This window comes from Saimiri boliviensis, chromosome 11, assembly GCF_048565385.1.
Source record: "Saimiri boliviensis isolate mSaiBol1 chromosome 11, mSaiBol1.pri, whole genome shotgun sequence".
NCBI lineage: Eukaryota > Metazoa > Chordata > Mammalia > Primates > Cebidae > Saimiri > Saimiri boliviensis.
The window spans coordinates 94,718,356-94,746,046 of record NC_133459.1 but is presented as its reverse complement, the minus strand read 5'-3'; positions in this window follow the sequence as shown (position 1 = coordinate 94,746,046).

The window sequence follows — 27,691 nt, the reverse complement described above, 5'->3', positions numbered from 1 at the left end:
TCCTGAGTAGCTGGGATTACAGGCATGCGCCACCATGCCCAGCTAATTTTTTGTATTTTTAGTACAGACGGGGTTTCACCATGTTGACCAGGATGGTCTTGATCTCCCGACCTCGTGATCCACCCGCCTCGGCCTCCCAAAGTGCTGGGATTACAGGCGTCAGCCACCGCACCCGGCCCTGTAATGTTAGATTTCTTGTAGTCCCCAGACAGGTCTCTGCTATAATAGGAAAACGGATAAACAAGAAAATGGAGGAATTTGGGTATGAGAAGTCACTGACCTGGTTCTCCTTCTCTTTCTGTCTTGCATGTCATGAACCCTCACTGCACCTGCTCTGTTTTTAGATCTCACTGAGTTCACTGAGTTCATTTGTTCACTCCGCCACCTTATTGAGTGCTCTTATGGGCACTGTGATTTGTTACCCAGCTCCTGGGGGTGCTGCTAACAGCAAGTCCTCAGCCCTTATCACACAATACAATTGTCTAGCTAAAGAGAGCCCCCTCCTCCAAGGTCATAACCCTTCCTAGGGCAACCTGCATGAATAACTGGTCTAACTGGTCTATGTGGGTTTATAAAGGTTCAGGCCTCATACCCCAATTTGGAACAACTCTAAAGGGCCATCCCAACTTCAGAGCCTCCTATGAGATTGGCGGGGGCCTTCGTCAAGACTGCATCACAGCTTAACTTTTTCCTCCACCCCATCCTGTTTCCTCTTTTATCCTTTTATAGCTGTTGATCCTAAGACCACTCCCTAATAGAAGTCATGCCCATCAAACTCTATTGCAGTCTACTTCTGAGGGAACCCAACCTACAACCAGTGGCTACCAAGTACCAGCTACTATTTTAGCTTGTGGCTTAGAGTAGTGAACAAGACCAGGTACCTGCCCTCACAGAGCATGCAATCTACTGGGAGGAGACAGACAATAAACAAATACAAAAATAATAAGTTAAAGGAGCTAGTGATAAGAATAAGCAAATTGGAAAGTGACTTACTTAGGAGGTGTATTAGTCCATTGTCACGCTGCTAATAAAGACATATCTGAAAGTGGGTAATTTATAAAGGAAAGAGGTTTAATCAACTCACAGTTCAGCATGGCTTGGGAGGCCACAGGGAGCTTACAATCATGGCAGAAGGGGAAGCAAACATTTCCTTCTCACATGGTGGCAGCAAGAAGTGCTGAGCAAAAGGGGGAAAAGCCCCTTATAAAACCATCAGATCTCAGCTGGGCGCAGTGGCTCACACCTGTAATCCCAGCACTTTGGGAGGCCAAGGCAGGTGGATCACCTGAGGTCAAGAGTTTGAGACCAGCCTGGCCAACGTGGTGAAAGCCCATCTCTACTAAAAATACAAAAAGGCCCTGAGCATGGTGGCAGGTGCCTGTAGTCCCAGCTACTCAGGAGGCTGAGGCAGGAAAATCACTTGAACCTGGGTGGTAGAGGAAGCAGTAAGCCGAGATCGTGCCATTGCACTCCAGCCTGGGCCACAAGAGTGAAACTCCATCTCAAACAAAACAAAACATCAGATCTTACAAGAACTCACTCACTATCTCGAGAACAGCATGAGACAAACCACCCCATCATCCAGTTACCTCCCACTAGGTCCCTCCCATGACACATGGGAAGTATGAGAAATATAGGCACTGCAATTCAAGATGAGATTTGGGGGTGGACACAACCAAACAGTATCAGGAGCCAAGCAAGCATGTCGTTTTTTTTTTTTTGAGACGGAGTTTCGCTCTTGTTACCCAGGCTGGAGTGCAATGGCGCCATCTCTGCTCACCGCAACCTCCGCCTCCTGGGTTCAAGCAATTTTCCTGCCTCTGCCTCCTGAGTAGCTGGGATTACAGGCACGCGCCACCATGCCCAGCTAATTTTTTGTATTTTTAGTAGACACGGGGTTTCACCATGTTGACCAGGATGGTCTCGATCTCTTGACCTCGTGATCCACCCGCCTCGGCCTCCAAAGTGCTGGGATTACAGGCTTGAGCCACCACGCCCGGCCGCATGTCATTTTTAATGGAGATGCTAAAGAGACTTCACTGGTAAGTCACAACGCAAATAAAATGAAAGAGATAGACATGAAGCTATCTCGGGAAACAGTATTCTAGAGAGCTGGAATAGCAACATCAAAGACTATACCAAAGGAACAGCAAGGAGGATGATAGCAGATGAGGATCCAGAGAGTGAGATCATGTAGGGTCCTGCGGGCCTTGTGTCAATGTTCTATTTTCTGTATTGGCATGTGGGTTCACAGGTATTTACTGTATTATTTAAAACAATAAATAAATAAAACTTAGAAAGAGAGCCAAGCAGTGACAATAAAACAAGTGTGTCATCAACCAAAGATTATGATTCTACATGCCTGAAATGCAAAAGAAGAGAGAAATGTCTATTGAAAATCCAAGAGGAGATGTTGAGTACAGGGGTCTTGATTTCAGGGCCTGGGTGTACACTTGAGAGTCGCCAGCACTTAGATAGGACATAAAGATAAAGAGGCCAATAACAAAGAGATGTCTCGGGGCAGAAGCTGGGAGATTCCAGCATTAAGAGATTAGAGAGCTGAGTAGGAAGCAGCAAATACAACTGAGAAGGGGTCAGTGAGGAAAATGGAGGAAGAGATGATTCGCTCATCAAATGGTGCTTGAAAGGTCAAGTCAGATGAGATCTACGAACTGCATTTGGCGAAATGGAGGCCACTGGTGATCTCAAAGGGGGGGTTTCAGTAGAGGAGTAAAGATGGAAGTCCAATCCGGTGAGAGTAAGAGAGACTAAGAAGACTGGAGGAGAAAACAGTCAGTGTATAAACAATGCTCTCTCGGATTTTGCCACAAAAGGGTGCAGATAAATGGGATGGCAGTGGAAGGACTGTGGAGTCAAGGGAGGGACACCTGAAGATGGGAGATATTCATTCTTCAGGGACAATTTATCGAACACCTACTGATTCTCAGGTGTAAAATTACGCACTGGGAAAACTGTGTAAACTCCTTTAGCAGGTGCGTGGGTGCCTGCAACCCACCTCAAGGCGCCCCTGCAGGCAGGTCTGTGCAATGTCTAGAATCCTGCCTCAGACACACACCAGAGGCAGGATTGCTTTTCTACCTCAGGGATTCCTCCAGAACATCTCCATCTCCACTGAGAAGCAAAACTGATCATGCAGGAGAGAGAGGAGTCAAACGGCAGGAAGGGAGGCATGCCCTGCACAGCTGGGAGGGTTAGGCTTAGACAGCAGCTGGGGCAAGCTGCTGGTGATGAGTGGGAAGGAGCCCTGTGGATAAGGTTGCACTTGGGCTGGTTGACCTTGCCGTGGGAGTGTGTGGATGTTCTCTTCAGATTAATTCTATTTTCATAGTGAAACAAGTGGCAGAGGTCTGAGGAAAGAGGAGAGAGTATGAAACGCCTCGCCATCCACGTTCACTGCGCATGCCACACATGTCACGTACCAGGTACCTGGGATAGCACAGAGATCCCTGTCCACGCAGAGCTCACGCTCCAGTGAATCCACTAGAGAAACGTGCTTAGACTGCCAGGCAGTGCTCGGGATCCACTGGAGGTTAGAATCAAAGCTATGAATGAGAGCAGTCACGTGACTGTGTGCCGGTCAGCCAAGGGGTTCTGATGTCCAAAAGGGCAGTGTCGGGAGAAAATGAAGTAGGAACAGACACATTAAAAATACGACTCATCTATTTAAAATAACTACCTAAAACTAAAGACACCCCAACTTTATTGTTTGGGTCTATCTCCCACTCCCATCCTTCTTTGTAGCCCTATTCCCACCACTCTGGTTCGAGCTCTCTGTTGTTGGATGAACTATTTCAACAGGCTCTTATTTCTCTTTCCATTATTTTCTTGACTTAGGCCAGTCCCACAAAACTTGTTAGATTACTTCGCTGTAAGTATAACTGTCCATGCGTCATTCTCCCACTCAGAAACCTAAACAGCGTCTCACTCCCTACAGGAGAAAGTCTGTCTAAACTTTTTATTTATTTATTTATTTATTTATTTATTTATTTATTTATTTGAGACAAAGTCTCGCTCTGTCACCCAGGCTGGAGTGCGGTGGCACGATCTTGGCTCGCTGCAACCTCGGCCTCTGGATTCAATCGATTCTCCTGCCCCAGCCTCCTGAGTAGCTGGTATTATAGGCACATGCCACCAGGCCCAGCTAATTTTTGTATTTTTAGTAGAGACAAGGTTTCCCCATTTGGCTAGGCTGGTCTTGAACTCCTGACCATAGATGATCCGCCTGCCTTGGCTTCCCAAAGCGCTGAAATTACAGGTATGAGCTGCTGCACCCAGCCTTGTCTAAACTTAGTTTTATTTTCAATGCTCATTTCAATCTGGTTCCCAATTTACCCATGCTATTTCTGCATCTGCACATTTGACTGTCCTCCTCCATTCAAACTAGATTATTCCATGGCCCTTTACCTTCACATGGTCTCCTTTGACACACAGCACTCTCTCTGCCTGTCTTAATGAACTTCTCCATAATTCGAGGATGTGCTCAAGAGACATCTCTCTTTCCACCCAAGGCACCGTGAGCACTCACCCCTCAACTCCCATCCCAACTAATGCCCCTAATACCAATTGTTTATATCATTCCTTCAGTTTTCTTACATGCTACCTACATTTATTATGATCTTTTGTGTCCCTCTCAACCTCTACAGCTAAATGATTAGTCCTTAGCAAGCAGAAGCAATGCTTTAACTTCTCTGCCTAATCCTCAGCAATGATACACTTGGAAAGTTAACGTTTCTTCAGCATTTAATTTTGTATGCTGACTCAGAGGCAAAAAAAAGAATCCTTCAGGGAGCCCTCTGATTGGTGGTTCCAGTTACAGGAAGCTCACAAGAGGCCACCTCCCATTTGTTTTCACTCTACTAGGAAACGCTTTGTGTTAATTCAACATTTTGTCCTATGACCCATTAAGTAAAATGCTCTGTTGAAAGCAATTTAATTAAAACCCTTGTGATTTTTGCAAGACTGCCGAAAATTTTAGCCTCTCTAGGCAGAACCATGGCTCGTAAAATGCAGCATTTTCAGATATCTACACATCAGCCAGGAGCCCGGCAACTCAGGCTTGTGCAAAGTTGAAGTTCTGAGAAGTTCTTCCCACAATGGTTGAGGTCACTTGGCTGGTAGACAGATTTTGTAAATGTAGCCTACTGTCAAAAAGCTGTAGCATACCAAATACAGCCTCCCCTCCTCCACACATACACCCTCTCTTCCTTGCCTAAATAAATGTAATAGCAACCTTGGTGAGCCAGCAATTACAGATAAAAACAGCAATTACCACTTCATAACATCTCAACTTCTGGGTTCCCCAAACGAAAAGTCACCCTGTTTGAAGCTGAGTCTTTTCTGTGCCCGAAAAGCCTTTGTGTTATTTTGTCCAGTAAAGATTTATTGAGGACTTACGACATCAAAGATAAATAGAGTTGAACTAAACAATACAAAGGAAAATATAGCCTGTGAGCTCTTAAGGGGTTTACAAACTACTGAGAGGAGGCAGGTAATACGAGGTTATTAAACTCAAGTTCAAGTGCTAGGAGAGATGTGTAAATTGGAAACAGTGGGAATAGAAGGAGGGATAACATGGGTGCAATGTAAAGGAGAGTTTAAGAAAGTCTTCGGACAGGATGTCGTAAAAGGTGCTCAGTGATTGGTGGGTCCTCATTAAGTTAAACATAAAATTACCGTATGACCTAGCAATTCCACTCCTTTGTATATACCACTCAAAATTGAAGCAGGCGCATACAAAAACTTGTACATATAATATCTTTATTTGTCTGTTTATTTTATTATTATTACATTTTGAGACGAAGTTTTATTCTTGTTGCCTAGGCTGGAATGCAATGACGTGATCTTGGCTCACTGCATCCTCTACCTCCCAGGTTCAAGCAATTCTTCTGCCTCAGCCTCCCGAGTAGCTGGGATTACAGGCATGTGCTACCACGGCTGGCTAATTTTGTATTTTTAGTAGAGACAGGGTTTCTCCATGTTGGTCAGGCTGGTCTTGAACTCCTGACCTCAAGTGATCTGTTCGCCTCAGCCTCCCAAAATGCTGGGATTACAGGCATAAGCCACCATGCCCAGCCTCGATAATACCTTTAAAAACAGGTGCAGTACTAGTCCAATGTGATATTAGTTTTGCTGCTGTAAGTTTGCTAGAATAGATTTGTTTGACCAATTAAAAGTGATTACTCAGATATGGCAATTTTCTGAAATTCAGGAAATTGTATTAAAATGGTAATTGTGTCAAGAGAAAAGATCTTTATGATGTTTTATTTAAAGATAATCTTATAAGAACACAGACTTGGAATCTGGCCTTATTTTATGAGGTACTTAAAACTAATTTAACGGGCCAGTCTGGAGAAGATAAAATGTTATGCATCTGAACTACTTCTCCAAGATTCTCTCTGTTAAGTGACAATGGATGTTATTGACTGGAATGGGGTAAGCCTTTTGCAACCGTATTTTCTGACCAAAATAGTTCAAAGGGGCACAGATGAAAGGAAACCCGAAGTTTACCTATGCTTAGAAACACTTACACAAAGGGCAGTCCACTGACTTATTGGTTAGAAAGCAGCCTCAGATTCTTTTGAAACACACTTCTTAAGTTATCACTTCGGCTTGGAAACACAACGTCCACTCCCATTTGTCCTAGGGCCTTGTTAAAGCATGACATTGGTCAGAAATCCTTTATTTCCTTCTCAGTTACCGGGACAGTTAAATTAGAACCTCTTTTCAAGGGAGTGTCTTAGCTCACGGATTGAAGGTCTTTAAAGCAGGCAAGAACATTGCTGCTGGGAGTGAGTCTCCTTGGCAGCCCGGACCCATGGAAAACAACATCTGCGGCTTTACCTTTCCTTGTGGCCACATGAAATACCTCACAAGAAATGTGAAATTAATTTTAATTATGTATTACTTTACCCAATACGTTCCAAATAGTATCACTTTAACATGTATTCAACACGAACAGTATTAAAATCAGGTGAAAAAAATGGAAGAAAAAAGGGAGCGAGATGAAAGAGGGAAGGAGAGAAAGACGAGCATGGGAAAAGCTCTTCCGCAATTTGCTCGGACAAAGATGTATGTCCCGAGATACAAGCACCTTTTCCTCTTAACAAACACCACTCTCGTAGACCCAGATCTCCACAAACGTATAAGCACACTCATCGATACATACACACATGTCCCCATAGGAGAGTGTGAAGAATCATTTAGCTCTTAATTATGGTGCTGCTTCTAGGTATCAGACATTATTCAGCTGGTCTGGTTACCACTCTGGGTTCAAATTCCTTCTCTCCCTCCTCGGCGTCAGCTCAGCCCTACCAAGGCCTATTCTCCTCTGTCCATCTTCCTCATCACCTCTGTAAACTGTTACCTTCTTGCCCCAAACGGCAGCTTCCTCCACGTCCCTCATCTGGTTAGTAACATCACCGTCCAAGCTGACCCCCAAAGGTGTCTTAATTCTACCCTCTAACGGCTTTTTCCAGTCCTTGCCTCCTTAGCTTAAACGCAGCATTACGTCATCCAAACATTCGTTCAAAACGTATTTGTCAAGAGCTTGCCACGCGCATCGTAGTGCGAGGCACGAGCAACGTCAAGACACAAGGCTCTGAGGTCCCCTTTCCCCTTTGGTTCCGTTCCTTTCCATTGTCTTTATCTCTTAAATGTTCAATTGTGGCCGGGCACGGTGGCTCAAGCCTGTAATCCCAGCAGTTTGGGAGGCCGAGGCGGGTGCATCACGAGGTCAAGAGATCGAGACCATCCTGGTCAACATGGTGAAACCCCGTCTCTACTAAAAATACAAAACATTAGCTGGGCATGTTGGCCCGTGCCTGTAATCCCAGCTACTCAGGAGGCTGAGGCAGGAGAATTGCCTGAACCCAGGAGCCGTAGGTTGCGGTGAGCCGAGATCGCGCCATTGCACTCCAGCCTGGGTAACAAGAGCAAAACTCTGTCTAAAAAAAAAAAAAAAAAAAAAAAAAAAAAAAAAAAAAATGTTCAATTGTTCCTTCCACCAAAACCCCAGAAATGGAGACATTTTTCTCATATGCCACAGTGAATCCATCAGCAGTTGTGTTGTTTCTGCCTTCAAAACTGCTGTCAGGATTGCCCACCTCTGACCATCTGCCCTGCTCCCATCCACGGCCCAGCCACTGTGATCTCCTCTGGGCACCAGCTCACTGGCCTGCAGCCGTTCCCCAGACACAACCAGCTGTTTCTCAACTCAGAAGCATTACACATCTCATTCCTCTGCCTGGAATGCTCTTCCTCTAGACCCTCTATGACTGCCTCTTCTCAGGTTGCTACTCAAATGTCACTGCCTGAGAGAGGCTTCTCCTTCTTCAATCAAAAAGTGCTCTTCCACCCTCCCTCTCCTTCTCGCCGCCCCAACGTTCCCATGCCCCGTCCCTCTCAAGCTTTTATTCTGCTTTATTTTCTCCATGGCACTATTTAAAACCATATTATGGCCAGGCATGGTGGCTCACACCTGTAATCTCAGCAATTTGGGAGGCCGAGGTGGGTGGATCAGGAGATCAGGAGATCAAGACCGGCCTGGCCAAGATGGTGAAACCCCATCTCTACTAAAAAGGAAAAAATTAGCCAGGTGTGGTGGTGCACACCTGTAATCCCAGATACTCGGGAGGCTGAGGCAGAAAACTTGAACCCGGGAGGCGGAGGTTGTTGTGAGCTGAGATAGTGCCACTGCACTCCAGCCTGGGCGACATAGTGACTCTGTCTCAGAAAAAAAAAAAATTATATATTATGTGTTTGTCTATTGTGTATACTATTTCACATTAGAAGGGAGGCTTCAAGAAGTCAAGGCGTTGCTATCCCAGGACATAGAAAAGCCGGGGGCACACAGCGGGAGCTCCAGTGTGCAGATTCCCCTCCTCCTCCCACCTCCTGAGTGTAGGTGGTTCACAAAGGCTGTTCTCAGGAGGCTTTTGTTCTTCCTAGGCGCTCTGGGTAACCTCTACTTCCATTGCAGTGTTTTTCAAAGTGTGATTAGCCTAGCACCTGCATCCACATCTTCTGGGATACTGCTTAAAAATACAGATTCCTGGCTAGTTGGGGTGGCTCACACCTGTAATCCTAGCACTTTAGGAGGCTGAGACGGGTGGATCACCTGAGGTCGGGAGTTTAAGACCAGCCTGTCCAACATGGAGAAACCCTGTCTCTTAAAAAAAAAAAAAAATTGCAAAGACCTGGAACCAACCCAAATGCCCATTGATGATAAACGGGACAGGGAAAATGTGGTACATATACACCATGGAATATTACGCAGCCATCAAAAACGATGAGTTCACGTCCTTTGTAGGGACATGGATGAACCTGGAAACCATTCTCAGCAAACTGACACAAGAGCAGAAAATCAGACACTGCATGTTCTCACTCATAGGTGGGTGTTGAACATGAGAACACATGGACACAGGGAGGGGAGCACTACACACTGGGGTCTGTTGGGGGGAAATGGGGGAGGGACGCGGGGTGGGGAGGTGGGGAGAGATAGCACGGGGAGAAATGCCAGATATAGGTGAAGGGGAGGAAGGTAGCAAGTCACACTGCCACGTGTGTACCTATGCAAAAATCTTGCATGTTCTTCACATGTACCCCAAAACCTACAATGCAATAAAAAAAAATAAAATAAAAAAGCAACAACAACGACAAAAACAGATTCCTGGGCTCAACACTGAATCTGACAGAATTTTTCTCTCCACAGAGTGGAACCTGAACCATACCATTAGATGAGCTCTCCAGGTAATTCTTGCACTTAACAAGCTGGAGAAGCACTCTGTTTAGATTTTAGTCATTACCTTCATTGATTGCCAGATCTGTGTTTCCAGCTCGTTTCCAAAGGATCCCCAAGGTTTGCTGCTTCTGCTTCTGAAGCATTTCTCAAATCTGTGCTTTCCGTTCACATTTGCAGTCTCTTACCTGGCTAACAACTTTATTTGAATCACTGCAATAGCCACCAAGTTAGTGTCTATCGTCTTTCTGAGCCACGCAGCTAACCCATGCCATTTGCCTTTCTAAAACCATCAGTGGTTTTTCCATTCTCTCCCCTCCGGGTCCTGCTTGATCACTTTTTAAGTCCTCCCTTTCTAACAGGAATCAGTTTACGTGCCAATTTTTCTGGAAAATTCTCAGCTGAACTTGGTCCCAACCCCCACTTTGATGCCCAAAGAGCTCTGTCATCTCTTAAGGAATTTATTCACTTTAACTTTAGTAGGGTTATTTATTTATCCGTCTTATTTCCTCAAATTCGTGTTCCATGAGTTCAGGAAATGCGACTTATTCATCTTTTTATATTCCAAAGCACTTAGCCCAATAATTGGTACTCAATAAATGTTTGTTGAATGAATGTTTGAGCTCATGTTTGGTTCAAAATATACTTTATCATTCTGTGTTTTTGCTCTCCCAGTAGGTAAAAATGAAAGTCACAAGATAGTAATCCAAAAAATGTTGTTCATTCATTTCTGCTAAAACGCTGACAGCTAAGCACTGACACCCATTTGTGATAATGATCAATTTAGATCTTGCAATGAATTTCAAAAACAAGTTTATCATAATCAAGGAACATAAAACCATTTACTAAGCATGACAAAGGACCAAAAAAACCTTTAAGTCCTCAATCATGGTCACAAAACAGGATTCAAAATGAACACAAAGACAAGCAGCCCTCTGCGAATATTCAGTTTTTAATATAATTTAAATATAGCAAGGGGGAGAGCTGACACTGGAAACTTCACTCTTCAAGGTAACTTTTCCTTGTTCACCAGTTTGCAGCGATTTTGCCTTCTCTTAGGCAGATATAAAGCTTGGGTATATGGAGTGGATTTGACCACCTACCCCGGTCTCTGCCCATACACTGTCTTCACCACTGCAAGCCTGTCCCCACTGCTGGGCTGGGGGAGATGTGTCTACGGCTTTATAGCTGGGAGTGTGGAATTTTTTCCCAAGAAAAAGATGCTATAAATGAGCCTAAATATAACAAAATAAAAATTTAAAGTATCCTATTTATTTATTGAGATGGGGTCTTGCTATGATGCCCAGGCAAGAGTACAATGGCCATTCACAGGTGTGATTCCACTATTGATCAGTACGGGAGTTTTGAATTACTCTGTTTTTAAACTGGGCTAGTTCACTCCTCCTTAGGCAACCTGATGGTCTCCTATTCCCTGGAAAGTCACTATATTGATGATGAACCTAACACAGGCACCTGCTCAGCACACAGCACTGCAGTCCAGGAGTAGGCTCAAGCGACCCTCCTGCCTCAACCTCCCCAAGTAGCTGAGACTAGAGGCATGCACCACCATGTCCAGCTTAATAATCTTTTTTTTTTTTTTTAAGCAGAGTCTCACTCTGTCACCCAGGCTGGAGTGCAGTGGCACAATCTTGGCTCACTGCAATCTCTGCTACCCGGGTTCAAGTGATTCTCCTGCCTCAGCCCCCCGAGTAGCCAGGATTACAGATGCCCGCCACCATGCCTGGCTAATTTTTGTATTTTGAGTAGAGATGAGGTTTCACCATCTTGGCCAGGCTGGTCTCAAACTCCTGACCTTGTGATCTGCCTGCCTCAGCCTCCTAAAGTGCTGGGATTGCAGGTGTGAGCCACTGCGCTTGGCCTCTCTCAATCTTAAAGTACAACTCAGGAGTAATTTTGTGAGCATGTGGAATTTGTATACAGGCCTAAAATGCATTTTTGTGTTGCAGAGGGAACAAATAGAATCTTTTCCAGAGGACAATTAACGTGGTTTCCTGGTAGAGTGGGGGCTGGTTTACCCATGCACAGTTGAGTTGAGGGTAGGTCTGCAGATAAGTACCCCTCTTCTCTCCATGAGAGAGAAGGCAGAAGAAAATTCCATGGGAAAAAGACATACCCGCCTGTTGGATGAACAAACGAAGTTTTGGGGAGGAGGAAAGGAGAGCAGTGTTAAATGAACAATTGTGCTGGCTCCCTGATCATTCATGGGCTTCCTAAAAAGGGCATAGAACACTGAAACACAAAACCAGGGTGGAGTTAGACAGGGACAATATTTGTGGTACTCACCCTGTGTCTCACTCAAAGTGGACAAGCATTAAAGTTCTGAGCTCGCACAGAATGGGAATGTTGCAATTCCATTTGTTTCTCTTTAGAAATAGTAATACCTCATCATATATTTTTCAAGAATCTTTAAGTCTTTGGGAAGACAGTATAATGTAGTGGTGAGAAGAGCAGGCGTCACATGGCCAGGGTTCAAAACTTATCAGTTATGTTACTCTGAGAAAATAAACAAACAAAAAAAAAACCCACCTTATATAGGCAGCAATATATTCAAAGTGTTAGTGTTAACGTTAATTGAGACAATATATGTAAGACGAGCAGCACATCATAAGTACTCAACAACTGCTAGCTGTGAACAGCAACAGATATAACAACAAGAAGTAATGCATGTAGAACCTGAGTTTGCAACGTGTTTTCTCGTGCGTGTTCTGGGATGAAGCATTATGCTGGGATCATACAGGTCTGAGTTTTGATACTGGTTCCCTTCTCACCAACTTTGCAAACATGGCCAAGTTGGTCAACTTTTAAGTTGCAGTTTCTTCATCTGTAAGATGGGATGATAACAGCATGAAGCTGTCCTCACAGGGCTAACAAGAGGACAGAAACAGTTAATTCTGGACAGAAATATAGTTATAATTAAGCATTAATCAGGCTGAACTTTCACTTTTTTGCAACCAAAATTCAGGGAGCACTAGATACTGACCATTTGCATTCCCATTGTTCCTACAGAGAGGGTTTCTAGTGTTAGCATCATAAGGTTTTTGTTTAAGACAGATAAAATATCTCACATTAGAATCACATAACTCTTGTTTAAGAATTGCTTAAGCAGGCATGGTGGCTCATGCCTATAATCCCAGCACTTTGGGAGGCCAAGGTGGGAGGATCACGAGGTCAGGAGTTCAACACCAGCCTGACCAACATGGTGAAACCTTGTCTCTACTAAAAATACAAAAAATTATCTGGGCATAGTGGCACATGCCTATAATCCCAGCTACTCAGGAGGCTGAGGCAGGAGAATTGCCTGAACCTGGGAGGCAGAGGTTGCAGTGAGCCAAGATCGTGCCACTGCACTCCAGCCTGGACCACAGAGTGAGACTTTGTCTCAAAAAAAAAAAAAAAAAAAAAAAGAATTGCTTAAGCACAGCCTGAATTCTGGTTGAACAGCTGATGCCAACCAGTTTGAAGACCCCCACAGAGGAACCCAATCAGCATTGGAATACAGTTTCTTTATCTTCCTGCTCATGACGTCACCCTGTACTCTTCAACCAATCATCAATCTCCACACTTCGGCCCACTCCAAAACCCTTAAACACTCTAATGCCAGACTCCTCAGGGAGATGGATTTGAGGTTTCCTTCTGTCTCCTCAGTCAGCAGCCCTATAATTAAACCTCTTTCTCTGCTGCAATCTGGCATCTTGGCATATTGACTTGCTACACATTGGGCAATGAACCTATTATGTTTACAAGTATGTAAAGTATATCGTTTATGTAACCAGAATAAGCCTATTACGGTTACAAGTACACAAATTGTATAAAGCAGTTCCGAAGGTTAAACTGAATAACGTACGTAAGTTGCTTAGTATATAGTAAGTGTTCAACGAATGTTAGCAATTGTCCATCATTCTGTTTATTCTCCTAAGAGGTCTGTTCTGAAGAGCCTAACACTCAGAGCTGGAAGCCTTCCAGAGGACAGAGATCAAACTGTAGTGCATGTGGAGCCCTTGCCTGAGAACATTTTCCAGGGATGACATAAGTGAGTTGATATAGTCTGGATGTTTGTTCCCTCCAAGTTGAAATGTGATTTCCATATTACGGGACGGGCCTACTGGGAGGTGTTTGGGTCACAGCGGCAGATCCCTCATGAATGGCTTGGTGCCATCTCACAGTAGTGAGTGAGTTCTTACTCTACTAGGTCACGAGATCCGGTTGTTAAAAAGAGTCTGGGGACTCCTGCCTCTCTTGCCATGTGATGTATCTGCTCCCCCTTTGCCTTCTGCCGCGAGGAAACCTTCCCGAGGCCCCACCAGAAGCTGAGCCAATGCCAATGCTACGCATGTACAGTCTGCAGAACCGTGAGCCAAATAAACCTCTTTTCTTTTTTCTTTTCTTTCTTTCTTTGTGGGTTTTTTTTTTTTTTTTTTTTTTTGAGACAGAGTCTTGTTCTGCTGCCAGGTGCCAGGCTGGAGTGCAGTGGTGTAATCTCAGCTCACTGCAGTCTCCGCCTCCTGGGTTCAAGCAATTCTCTTGCCTCAGCCTCCCAAGTAGCTAGGACTACAGGCGCACGCCACCATGTCCAGCTAATTTTTGTATTTTTTAGTAGAGATGGGGTTTCACCGTGTTGGCCAGGATGGTCTCGATCTCTCGATCTTGTGATCCGCCCACCTCGGCCTCCCAAAGTGCTGGGATTACAGGCATGAGCCACCACACCTGGCCGTAAACCTCCTTTCTTTATGAATTATCTGTTCTCAGGCGTTCCTTTAGAGTAATACAAAACAGGGTGACACAGAGTCTCAGGAAATGAGCTGGAGGCTTCCAGAAGACACACCCTGTACCTGAGCCAAAAATGCAGATTCGATTCCCAGAGGCCTTAAAGCCAGCAACCCCTTCCCTCGGAGGAAGGGCTCCATTTGAATCTGGCACAGTGACACAGACATTCTGTCACTTCCTTAAATGAGCACACTAAGTAGGCATTCTCTACTGGTCTCGCTTCTCGCCGTCAGGAATGAAAGCGAGTAGGGAACTTACAATGGGCCTTGATGTGCCCAGAGAGCTCTTGGCTGTCCTCAGAGCTCTGCTGTCCATGCCCTAAATTAAAGAAAATACAAGGAGTCACAGAAGTGGGGCCGGCTCAGATCTCTTGGATCGGCACCCATGACACTGTAGGATGCATGATCCAGCTCTGGAGTCTCCTGCTAAATCAGAGACAACGGTCTCCTTACAGTCACCTGTAGCATTTGCAGCAAGAGACATAAAAGAACGACATTCTGTTTATGTTGATTCTATCCTCCATTCCCACTGTTCATTTTCTCTTTCTCCCTCCAGTCACCTCCAAAATTGCATTTACAAAGACTCTACCTTCTTCCTTGTGAACGCTTAATAACTGAGACAGGTCTCAGTCAATTTAGGAAGTTAATTTTGCCAAAGTTAAGGCTGTGCACCTGCGACACAGCCTCAGGAGGTCCTGACATATGTGCCTCAGGTGGTCAGGACACCGCTTCGTTTTATACATTTTCAGAAGACATGATACATCAATCAATATACGTACGAGGCATGGTGATTTAATATGGAAAGGCGGGACAAGTAGGGAGGGGGCTTCCTGATTATAGGTAGATGAAGACAAAGGTTTATCCTTTTGAGTTTCTGATCAGCCTTTCCAAAGGAAGCAATCAGCTATGCATTGATCTCAGTGAGCAGAGGGATGACTTTGAATTGAATGGGAGGCAGGTTTGCCCTAAGCAGTTTCCAGCTTGACTTTTCTCTTTAGCTTAGTGATTTGGGGGTCCCAATATTTATTTCCCTTTCACATCTTCTATGCAGATGTCTACTCGTTCTGCTCTTGTATTGAGTTTTATATATGCATGATTCTCAATGAGTGTCTATGCTTGCCTATGTACAGTGCTCGCTGCAGTGTGCACATCAATGTGTGTATTGGTGTGACATAGATATGTAGGGTCAGGGACTTAAGCCAAAATCATAAAGGTAAATCCTAAAGAAAACGTAATGGTTTGCTGGTCTAAGGTAAATCTACAAGTTAAGCTTACCTTGAACCAAAGCTTAGGGAAAAAGGGGGGGCTTAATTTGATTTAAGACAAAGAATAATTTTTTTAAAAAAATTAATTTTAAAAGTAGATACAATGTTTATATGATTCAAAATTAAATAAACTTATATACATACATTTTTTTTCACCCCATCCTGCATACCAGATGCAGATCCCACTTCATCTCTGCAAACCAGTGAACTGTCAATGTTTTCCTTGAATTCTTCTAGAGATTTTACATTCGTATACAAGCAAATACAAATTTACAATTCAATCTCTTCCTTTCAAACAAGTTAGAAAACTATGCATATTCTTCTGCATCTTATTTTTTCCCACTTTATAATTCATCTTGGCAATCTTTCAATATCAGTTCATAAAAAGCACCCTCATTCCCTTTATAGTAATACAATTACACAATATTCCATTATATGGATATACCATAATATATTTAATAAGTCCCCTATTGGTGGACAGGTAGGTTCTTGTCAAATTTCTTGCTAAAGTAACCAGTATTCATTGCATTGAAGAACTAATTTTTATTTATTTTTATTTATTTTTTTAGACAGAGTCTCACTTTGTCATATAGCCTGGGGTGCAGTGATGTGATCACACAGCTCACTGCAGCCTTGACCTCCTGGGCTCAAGTGATCCTTCAACCTCAGCCCCGAAAGTAGATAGGACTATAGGTGCATGCCACCATGCCTGGCAAATGGATTTTTTGTAGAGACAAGGTTTCACCGTGCTCCCCAGGCTGGTCTCAAACTCCTGAACTCAAGCAATCTGCCTGCCTCAGCCTCCCAAAGTGCAGGGATTATAGGCATGAGCCACCACACCCAGCCTTGAATAATCAGTTTTGATGGTCGTTGCTAGACTGCCCACCTACATGAGACACCAGGTGACATTTGCAACAGCAGGTGGGATAGTGCTCCTCTCCTTCTCCATGATGACAGCGTGCATCATTACTCTTCAGTTTTACTAATTTGATAGTAAAAATGATGTCTCGTAGTTTGAGTAATATGAGTAAGTCTGACATTCATATATTTAAAAGCTCTATGTATTTCTTTTTTCTTTGAACTGTCTCTTTATATTCTTTGCCCAATTTTCTTTTGGATAATTGGTCTTTTATTATTGGCCTGTAGGAGTGCTTAAAATATTAAGAACATTAAACCTTGTCTGTGAAATGAGTTGCAAACGACTTGCCCCCATTTGTCTTTTGACATTGCTCAAGTAGTTTTAGCCAAGCGAAGATTTTGATTTTTACGAACTTTAATTTTTAAAATCTTTTCCTTTATGCCTTCTAAATTTTATCTCTCATAGAAAGGTCTTCCCTGCTCTGAATTTATACAGGAATGTTCCTTTTAGGACTTACTTATTACGTATAATATTTGATTCATTAGGAATGAATCCTGATATAATGCATCAGGCATAAATCCAACTTTATTTTTCCCAAATGGATCCGGAGTTATTCCAATGTGATATATTGAACAGTCTATTATTTTCCTCACTGATTTGAGATGGCAACTCTATCATAAAACCCTATATGCATTTGAACCTATTTCTGAAATTTTGATTCTGTTTTACTGATCTGTCAAATAGCAGACTATTTGAAACTGTGTAAATCACTGAGCTGTCAGCCAAAACAGAAATATATCCTAAAGTACAGAGAAATTTGGGAAATGAAAATAATACTAAACTGAAGCTTTCCACAGGAATATTTGCTTTTCATAATTTCAGTGTGAATCTGAGGAGTGGAGCCGGGGAAAAGGTCAGAAGGGTGTTCCTGGGTGATCTGAAGGCTGGAAACATCCAGATGATTCTCATGTTTTTGCCATGTTTTCCAAGTAGCCTTGCCTGTCCAGCCATAGATATCTGGTGCAGGGTAGAGGCTCTGACCGAACAGAGAGCCAATCAAAAACCTTTCCAGGAATTTCTGACCTTGAGACCAGAAAGATAATCAAGCAGTTCTTGGTGGCGGTAATCATAAAGTGTAAACCTTGGAACTTCCATGAGCGAGATTTTTTCCGCATGAAATAGTAATGGAGGAGATAAAGAATAAAACAATACAGAGAACAAAGCAGAGATGATAGAATGCTACTCAGCAATGAAAAGGAATGAACTACAGATACACACAACAGCATGAATCAATCTGAGTGAAATCATACAAAAACAAGTACCTACTAGATGATTCCATTTACATTAAAACCCTTGAAAATGGAAACTAATTCATAATGATGGAAATCAGATGAGTCACTGCTGGAAATGGAGGAGAGAAAAGGTAAAGCGAGGTGGGAGGGAGAAATTGCAGAGACATCAGGGAGATTATGGGGTGATGGATATAATGACGGTTTCGTGGGTGTGTGCATATTTCAAAACTTATAAAATTGTACACTTTAAATATGCACAGTTTATTTTGTCATTTTAATTCAATAATACTTCAACAGATCTTGCAGAGATGGGAGAGAAACTAATAGAAAGAAGCAGAAGTGAGAGTTTTGAGTAGGAGAGAGGGCAGGTAAGAGGAAGAATGAATTTAGATTGCATTTGTTCTCTCGTTCTAGATGCCCAGCTGCATCTCCAATTTGTTTTCTTAACCTAAATTTAGATTCTGAGGATAATATATTTATCATTTTGCCCAAGCTGAGTTTCTGTCTTTTGCAGACAGAATAATAAGACCAATATCTACCCACACCCTTCCCAAGAAGGAATTCTAGGCATCCTTTTGGCTATTCTGTCTCATCTGTCACACTCAGTTTATCAGCGAGTACAACCACTTCCACCTCCAAATAGTTCTTGCATCTGTTCTTTCCCATCCAGGTGTATGGGGTCCAGACTCCCATCCTCTTCCACTTAGACTCTTTTAAAGCCTCCCAAGGGCACTCTCCCTCATCTTTTATCTGCCATGTTGTTTCCAAGGTTACATATTTAGAGCATAGATGGAATCCTTTCATCGCTCTTCTTAAAACAGTAACATTGGCAGCCGGTGACCACTTAACATGGTATGGTGCTCACTGAGCCAACCCCCAAACGTCCCCAGCAGACCCACCACCCTCACAAGCACTGAACCTCAGGCATGCCAACCATATGTATCCTTGAGTGCTCTTATCCTATTTGTCTACCTGACAGACTTCCAACATATTTAAAGGCCCAACTCAAATGTTGCCTGTTTATATCTTTGTTTGGCTCTCTCAGGCTGAATTAATTGTTCCTTCATCTGTGTTCCCATAGCTCTTATCACCTCTGTTGTGATGATTAATGAGTCTGTTTTTCCCATAAGATGATAAACTTCTAAAGAGCAGAAAGTGTGTCATTCATTTTTATGTCCCTAGAAACCAGGATACTTCACAAAGTGTAGCAGGTGTTTAATTAACATCTGTTTAATTGATTTAAATCGAGGGAATTGAAACAGATCAATGGTTTTTAAGCCGTTTTGAATACCCCTCAGTATAACTCTTTAAAAACAAAATGTTACAAGGAATCTCAATAGGTAATTTAGATGAAAGTGGAACTGATCTGGTTGAAGAGTAAATTAATACATGTGATCCAGATGCTATTCTGGATTTTCAGTTTTCTTTCTGTCTGCATACATGTATATCAGAGGTTTGCTTTTCTGCCACTTTCCTCTATTTCCTCATCTTCTCCATCACCTGATGAAGACTCCACTCACCCTTTTTAGATAGAAGTATCTGTAATCCTTCTGTACCATGAAATTTCCCCCAAAACAACCCTTTGTGCTACCAGCTGCCCCTGCTCACAGCTTTCCTGTGTCATAAAAAAAATTCCCAGTCATGAAAAAAACCAAATCAACAAGTTTTTGGACAAAGATATCTCTAACTATAGAGAAAGAGGCTTCTATTTGCTCACGTTACTAAGCTAGTTTCTAAACAAGTTAAATGCAAGATTAAGTGTACCTCCAAAGTACCAAGGAGCCTGGGAGTTAAGCCACTAGTTAAGTCATTCATTCCTCCGGAATTTAAATAATAATAATAGGAGTGCTTCTCCTATTTATTCTTTCTGCATGCAGAGTTTTAATTTAAAATTTTGAGTCTGTTATCTTTTATTTCCAGAACACTTCACTTTACAAAATTGATTCTGACAATGTTTTTTGTCCTATATTATCCAAAGAGATACTATGTATTAATTCTTCCTGCAATTTTATAAACAAAGCTGGTTCAATATAGAACCCAATAGGCTACATTTGTAACCCACGGGAAGCATTCAGAATATTTGTGGTATATCAAATTTATGACAAAGATAAAACTAAAGCAATTTTATTGTTTTGTAAGGGAAACGAGGGCATTTAACCAGATGGTCACCAGGGTCTCTTCCAACCTTGTGAGTTTATGACTTCTGGGCAAATGAGAACCACAGCATAGGTTTCAGGTGAATTGTGTGAGAAGTATATTGCCTTTGCACAGATGAATAGAATATAATGGCAACAAATCTCAGGAAGAATATTTCCAAAATTATCTTAAATGCTTCATTATTGTACAGTTTCATTTTTGGGTTTTCTTACTTTGTAAGAAATGCCACTATGGTGAAGTTTCAAGTGTAATTTAGCAAGCGGCATGTCTAATTATAATTTCTTCCGTATTTCCAGGACAGAAGCCACAGGACCAAGAGCCATTTGCAAGGTCAATGGGACTAAGTGAGGAAAAGGGAGAACATTATTCAGTTGTTTAGTGTGTCCAGAAAGAGAGCGTTTCAAAAGTTCATCTATTGGTAGGAAATCAGACCATCGAGACTACATGGTTAGGTTACCAGGATAGATTCTAACAGCCTGTTTAACCCTAAACATAAAAAGATTATTGAGCCTGAGCATGGTGGCTCAGAGGCTGGGCACCGTGGCTCACGCCTGTAATTCCAGCACTCTCGGAGGCTGAGGTGGGTGAATGATAAGGCATTGTGGCAGACACCTGTAGTCCCAGCTACTCAGGAGGCAGAGGCAGAAGAACCACCTGAACCCAGGAGGCAGAGGTTGCCACTTTTTTCAAGTCTGGGCGACAGAACAAGACTCTGTCTCAAAAAAAAAAAAAAAAAAAAAAAAAAAAGACTGAGATAGAGAGAGGGCTACTGCAAATTTGTAAAATTCTCCTATCCTAAATTCACAGGGCTGACATAGGCGCATATATCTCTGACTCTAGTATAAGCTAAAGACTGGAAACATTTTGTATTCACTTTTATCTCCCACAGTGTTTTGCACATAGTAGGTGCTAAATGAATGCTATTTTTATACTTAGAAAATACTATTTTAACCAAGGAGTATGCTTTATTTTCCTTTTTCTTCCTTTATTGTTTTTATAGAGAAGGAGTCTCGCTCTATTGCCCAGACCAGAGTACAGTGATGTGGACTCGGCTCACTGCGACCTCCACCTCTCGGGTTCAAGCGATTCTTCTGCTTCAGCCTCTTGAGCAGCTGGGATTACAGGCGTGCATCATCACACCTGGCTAATTTTTTTGTATGTTTAGTAGAGACGGTGTTTCAACATGTGGACTAGGCTGGTCTTAAATGCCTGACTTCAAGTGATCTGTCCACCTCAGCCTCCAAAGTGCTGAGATTACAGACATGAGCCACCACACCCAGCCTATGCTTTATTTTTCTTACTCCTTTCTTTAAACCATAAAAATGGTATGCTATGTAAAACTCCTACTATATGCCAGGTACTGCCAGATGCTGAAGATACTAATAAGATAAAAGCTAGTTCCTCTGCTCCAAGAGCATGGTCTATTCTTTTTTTTTTTTTTTTTTTTTTTGAGATGGAGTCTCACTCTGTCACCCAGGCTGGAGTGCAGTGGCATGATCTCGGCTCACTGCAACCTCTGCCTCATGGGTTCAAGTGATTCTCCTGCCTCAGCCTTCCAAGTAGCTGGGACTACAGGCATGTGCCACCATGTCTGGCCTATTTTCTGCATTTTTAGTGGAGACAGGGTTTCACCGTGTTAGCCAGGATGGTCTTGATCTCCTGACCTCATGATCTGCCCACCTCAGCCTCCTGAAGTGCTGAGATTACAGGTGTGAGCCACCGTGCCCAACCGCGTGGTCTATTCTTTAGCCATTTTCCCTGAGGGAGGAGTCCCACTGGTCACTTAAGGCATAGATAGAATTCCGGACTACAGAATTCTGTCCTACACTTCCAAGTTACCAGATATAAGCACAGAGAAGACAATTTCACAAGCTGGAAAACCAGACAGCTTGAAAAGGAAAAGCCAGGCTGTCATGCCTGTGCTCATGATGCCCTTGTTATTGTTCCAGGTGAAAGGCAGAGGAACAGCAGACGAAGCCTTTTAATTCGCTGGCAATTAATTCTTTCACTTAGTTTAAATTAAAATGTTCAGCTTCTCCCGGTGACTCATCAACAACAGTTAACATCAGTGTCTTTTCAGCATTTGGAAGGCTCTAAGTATAAATAGCCCATTACCTTGCAATGAAAGACAAATTGTAATACCTTGATTAAGTAGAATGCTCTGGGAATGAGCTTTCCTGGCTTATTGATTCTTCTACTTATGAGAGACTTAGCTGGAAAACTAATTTTTTATCATTCATTTATTCATTCATTCATTTGTTCATTCTATCAATTAATCGACACGACATGGGATAGAGGTTACAATCCGTCGCTGAAGCCAATTTGCCTGCATTCAATCTCAGCTCCATCACTTTGTTGCCTTGGGCAGACTGCTTACGCTATGCTCTGTCTCCTTATCTTGAAATTGGAGATAGTAATAGTACTTACCTCATAGCATATATATGAAAATTAGATGAACTTATATAAAGTCCATAGGAAGGTGCCTACCTAGCACATGGTAGGTGCTACATAACTGTTACTATGATTATTAATCACCTCCTCTATTCTATGCATGAGAGATCAGTGAGCAGAATAAGTATGATCTCTGGCTCATCATGAATTCCCACCATCATAAAAAATTCAAGCAATATAGAATTATATAGAGTAAATATGAAGGTCTACTCCAACTCTCTTAATTCTACTTCCCGAGGTAATCCCTGTTAATAATTTTGTGTGTATCTTTCCAGACTATTTTTCTAGGTATATGAAAATGCATACATTAATATCTATTGTCTATTTTTATCAAAAATAGAATCATTCTGCTAACAGTATATTGGGGGCAGTTTTGCAAGTAAGTCGATACAGACATACCTTCTTTGAAGTGGGTGCTTTGCTTTCTGTAATAAGACAAACTATACGTTATTCATCTTCCTCATCCTGATGGCTATTAGGAAGTTTGCAGGGTTTTTTTTTTGCCAATGCAAGCAATACCACAAGAAATATCCTTATACATGTACCCTTGAACATTTGTATAGTATTTCTTTAGGATGTTTTATTTAATAAGCATTGCCATCCATTTTTCCCCTCAAATAAAATGCTTTGACAAAGCAGAGACTCTCTGATCCAGAGCTATTATGACAATTTCTTACTTTATCACAGAGAATTGTGCATGTCACCTTGGAAGGGTAAGCAATGGGGCTGAAACTCTGATACAGGCTTTTTGAATGGATTGGTTTTTTGAATGGATCTCTAATAACAGCTATTTGATCACAGTTTCCTTCTTTCTCAAGGTGCAGTGAAAACATTCACATTAATGGAGAGCTGTGACTCTGGGTAACTAAGGCTTTCATCTTCATATTAGAATCTTCTTCACATCTCCTTTTTCTCCTAGCTCACTCTCCCCAAAGCATTGTGACCAGCCAAGAAAACCCAGGACTCTGTGACTTCAGTTCTCAAAATATGTAGAGCTTCTGTACAATAAGAATGAGCATGAGGGGAGATGAGTTAGAAGAAATGAGAGCCAGATGGGGATCATGATACTATTTAAACTGGAAAAATTGCTCAAGAGAAACCTCCCACTGAAACTATGCACAGATTATGACAAAGTGGATAAATGCTTTAAAGGTCCTCCGTTAAGCTAAAGACATGTCAAAAGGCAGAGCCTGTATACATGAGTTAGGATATAAGTTTAACTGCTCTGGCAAAGAAACCCCAAAATACAGTGAGACAGAAGTTGAATGCTCCCTCTGGGAAGGGTCCATAGAGAGTCTAGAAGTCCAGAGCAGACAGGCAGTTGTTCCCTAAGATCATCCCAAGGTATCGGGGCAGCTCTGTCACCTCAGTGGTGGCACCCATGTGGTCTAAGGTGGCTGCTGCTATTGCTGCTCATTCCCACACAATAGAGAATGGACGGTGGTGCACAACAAGCCCTTTTATCTATAAAGAATGTGGCCTTGATGTTCTTCATGTTACTTCTGCTCACATTCCAATAGCAAGAATTGGGCCATGTTCCCCTCTTAGCTATAACAAAGGCTGGGGAATATGGTTGCTACCTGACTGACCATTTGCTCAGTTATATATTGATGTTTTATTTTATTTTACTTTTTAAGACAGAGTCTCTCTCTTTTGCCCAGGCTGGAGTACAGTGGAATGATCTCGGCTCACCACAACCTCTGCCTCCCAGGTTCAAGTGATTCCCCTGCTCCACCCTCCTGAGTAGGTGGGATTACAGGTGTGTGCCGTCATGCACAGCTAATTTTTGTGTTTTTAGTAGAGATGGGGTTTCACTATGTTGGCCAGGCTAGTCTCAAACTCCTGACCTCATGATCTGCCTGTCTCAGCCTCCCAAAGTGCTGGGATTACAGGTATGAGCCACCGTGCCCAGCTGGTATTTTAATATAGAAGACAGAGGAGACAAATGAAAAGAGAAGAATAGATAGATACTAGGGCTTTGATCTCTAGTACAGTGAATTTATATAGAGAGGCATTGTATAGGATTTTGAACTAGAGGGTAAATATGGGAGCATTGCACACCAAGGAGTAAAACTAGCCAGACAGGAGTTGGGGACAAGTGTCTTCCAGCTTAATTAATTAATTAATTAATTTTTTGAGATGGAGTCTCACTCTGTCACCCAGGCTGGAGTACAGTGACACGATCTTGGCTCACTGCAACCTCCGTCTCCTGGGTTCAGGGGATTCTTCTGCCTCAGCCTCCTGAGTAGCTGGGACTACATGTGGGTGTCACCATGCTTGGCTACCAGCTTAATTTGAACAATACAGAATTATGTAGCTGGGCATGATGGCTCATGCCAGCACTTTGGGAGGCTGAGGTGGCTAGATCATTAGGTCAGGAGTTCGAGACCAGCCTGACCAACATGGTGAAATCCCATCTCTACTACAAATACAAAAATTAGCTGGGTGTGGTAGTGTGTACCTGTAATCCCAGGTACTTAAGAGGCTGAGGCAGGAGAATTCCTTGAACCCAGGAGGCAGAGGTTGTAGTGAGCCAAGACTGTGCCACTGCACTCCAGCCTCAGTAAGAGGGTGAAACTCTGTCTCAAAAAAAAAAAAAAAAAGAATTATGTATCCATTGGGTGCATCTTCCTGGGATCCTCACTATGTCAGTTTCCCTACTTTACCTTGAAAAATCACACTGGGCTTCTCCTTTCAAAGCTCTGATCACACTTACAACTCATTACAGATAGTATAGGTACATAAGCAGTTATAATACTAGGTAAATCCTGCGAGAAGGAATTCAGAAAGTGTCACAGGAACATGAAGAAAATAATTTCCAATTGAGAAGGTGGCTGCTGCCATTGAAAGCTCATCAAGTTGAAGTTTAGGCTCTCTTGCTGAGCCAAGGAATGAGGAACCCAGATTATTCCAAAATAGGGGTTTTGACGTGACTAATGACTGAGCCTTGGATAAATGGTACAAACCATGGAGAAAAAAGGGAACCACTGCAATCTTTTATTGCCTCAGGCCTTTAAACACCCATTGAATACTCACTCATTCTTTCAAAACAGCCTTGAACATCACTTATTTATAACAATTCCTCTGATTTACCCTATCCCACCCCATTCTGCTCAGATAGAACTGACCTCTTCCTCCCTATATGCACATTGTATACTACATTTTAGTCTATCACAGAACTTATAGTTTAGATTCTGAGACCCTCTATTAGTCCATTCTCACACTGCTCTAAGGACATACTCAAGGCTGGGTAATTTATAAAGAAAAGGGGTTTATTTGACTCACAGCTTGGCTGAGGAGGCCTCAGGAAACTTACAATTATGGCAGAAGGGGAAGCAACTATATCCTTTACATGGTGAAAGGAGTGAGAAGAATGAGAGCCAAGCAAAGGGGGAGGCCCCTTATAAAACTATCAGATCTCATGAGAACTAACTCACTATCACAAGAACAGGATGGGGGGAACTGTCCCCATGATTCAACTATCTTCACCTTGTCCTTCCCATGATACATGGGGATTCTGGGAATGACAATTCAAGATGAGATTTGGGTGGGGACACAGCCAAACCATATCACTCCACCCCTAGTCCCTCCCAAATCTCATGTCCTCACAATTCAAAACACAATCATGCCCTTCCAACAATACCCCAAGGTCTTCACTCATTCCAGCCTTAACTCAAAAGTCCAAGTCCAAAGTCTCATCTGAGACAAGGCAAGTCTCTTCTGCCTATAAGCCTGTCAAATCAAAAGCAAGTTAGTTACTTTTTAGATACAAAGGAGGTACAGGCATTGAGTAAATATACCCATTCCAAAGGGGAGAATTGGACAAAAAAGGGGCTGCCAGCCACATGCAAGTCCTAAATCCAATAGGGCAGTCATTAAACCTTAAAGTTCCAAAATGATCTCCTTTGACTCCATGTCTCACATCCAGGGCATGCTGATGCAAGAGGTGCACTCCCATAGCCTTTGGAAGCTCCGCCCTGTGGTTTTGCAGAGTACAGTCCCCCTCCCAGCTGCTTTCATGGCTGGTATTGAGTGCAAGCTGTCAGTGGATCTACCATTCTAAGATCTAGAGGATGATGGCCCTCTGCTCACAGCTCCACCAGGCAGTGCCCTAGTGGGGACTCTTTGTGGAGGCTCCAACCCCGCATTTCCCTTCCACACTGCCCTGGCAGAGGTTCTCCACAATGGCCTTGTCCCTGCAGCAAACTTCTGCGTGGACATCCAAGTGTTTCTATACATCCTCTCAAATCTAGGTGGAAGTTTCCAAACCTCAGTTATTGACTTCTATGCACCCACAGGCCCAATGCCATGTGTATACCACAAAGGCTTGGGGCTTGCACCCACTGAAACAATGGCTTGAGCTGTATGTTAGCCCCTTTTAGGCATGGCTGGAGCTGAAGCAGCTGGGACTCAGGGCACCATGTCCAGAGGCTGTATAGAGCAGGGAGACCCTGGGCATAGCCCAGGAAACCATTTTTTACTCCTAGGCCTCCAGACTGTGATGGGAAGGGCTGCTGTGAAGGTCTCTGACATGCCCTGGAGACATTTTCCCCATTGTCTCAGTGCTTAACTTTCAACTCCTTGTTACTTTTGCAAATTTCGGCAGCGGACTTGAATTTTCTACCCAGAAAAGGGAGTTCCCTTTTCTGTTGCATAGTCAGGTTGCAAATTTTCAAACTTTTATGCTTCACTTCCTCTTGAACACTTTGCCACTTAGAATTTTTTCCCACCAGAGATCCTAAATAATCTCTCTTAAGTTCAAAGTTCCACAGATCTCTGGGACAGAAGAAAAATGCAGTCAGTCTCTTTGCTAAAGCATAGCAAGTGTAACCTTTACTCTAGTTCCCAACAAGTTCCTTATCTCCATCTGAGACTACCTCAGCCTGGACTTCATTGTCTATATCACTTTCAGCTCAAAGCCATTCAAGAAGTCTCTAGGATGTTCCAAACCTTCCCACATTTTTTCGTCTTCTTATGAGCCTTCTAACTGTTCCAAGCTCTGTCTTTCACCCAGTTCCGAAGTTGCTTCCACATTTTTGGGTATTCTTTCAGCAGCAACCGACTCTTGTGGTACTAATTTACTGTATTAGTCCCTTCTCACACTGCTGTAAGGACATATCTGAGAC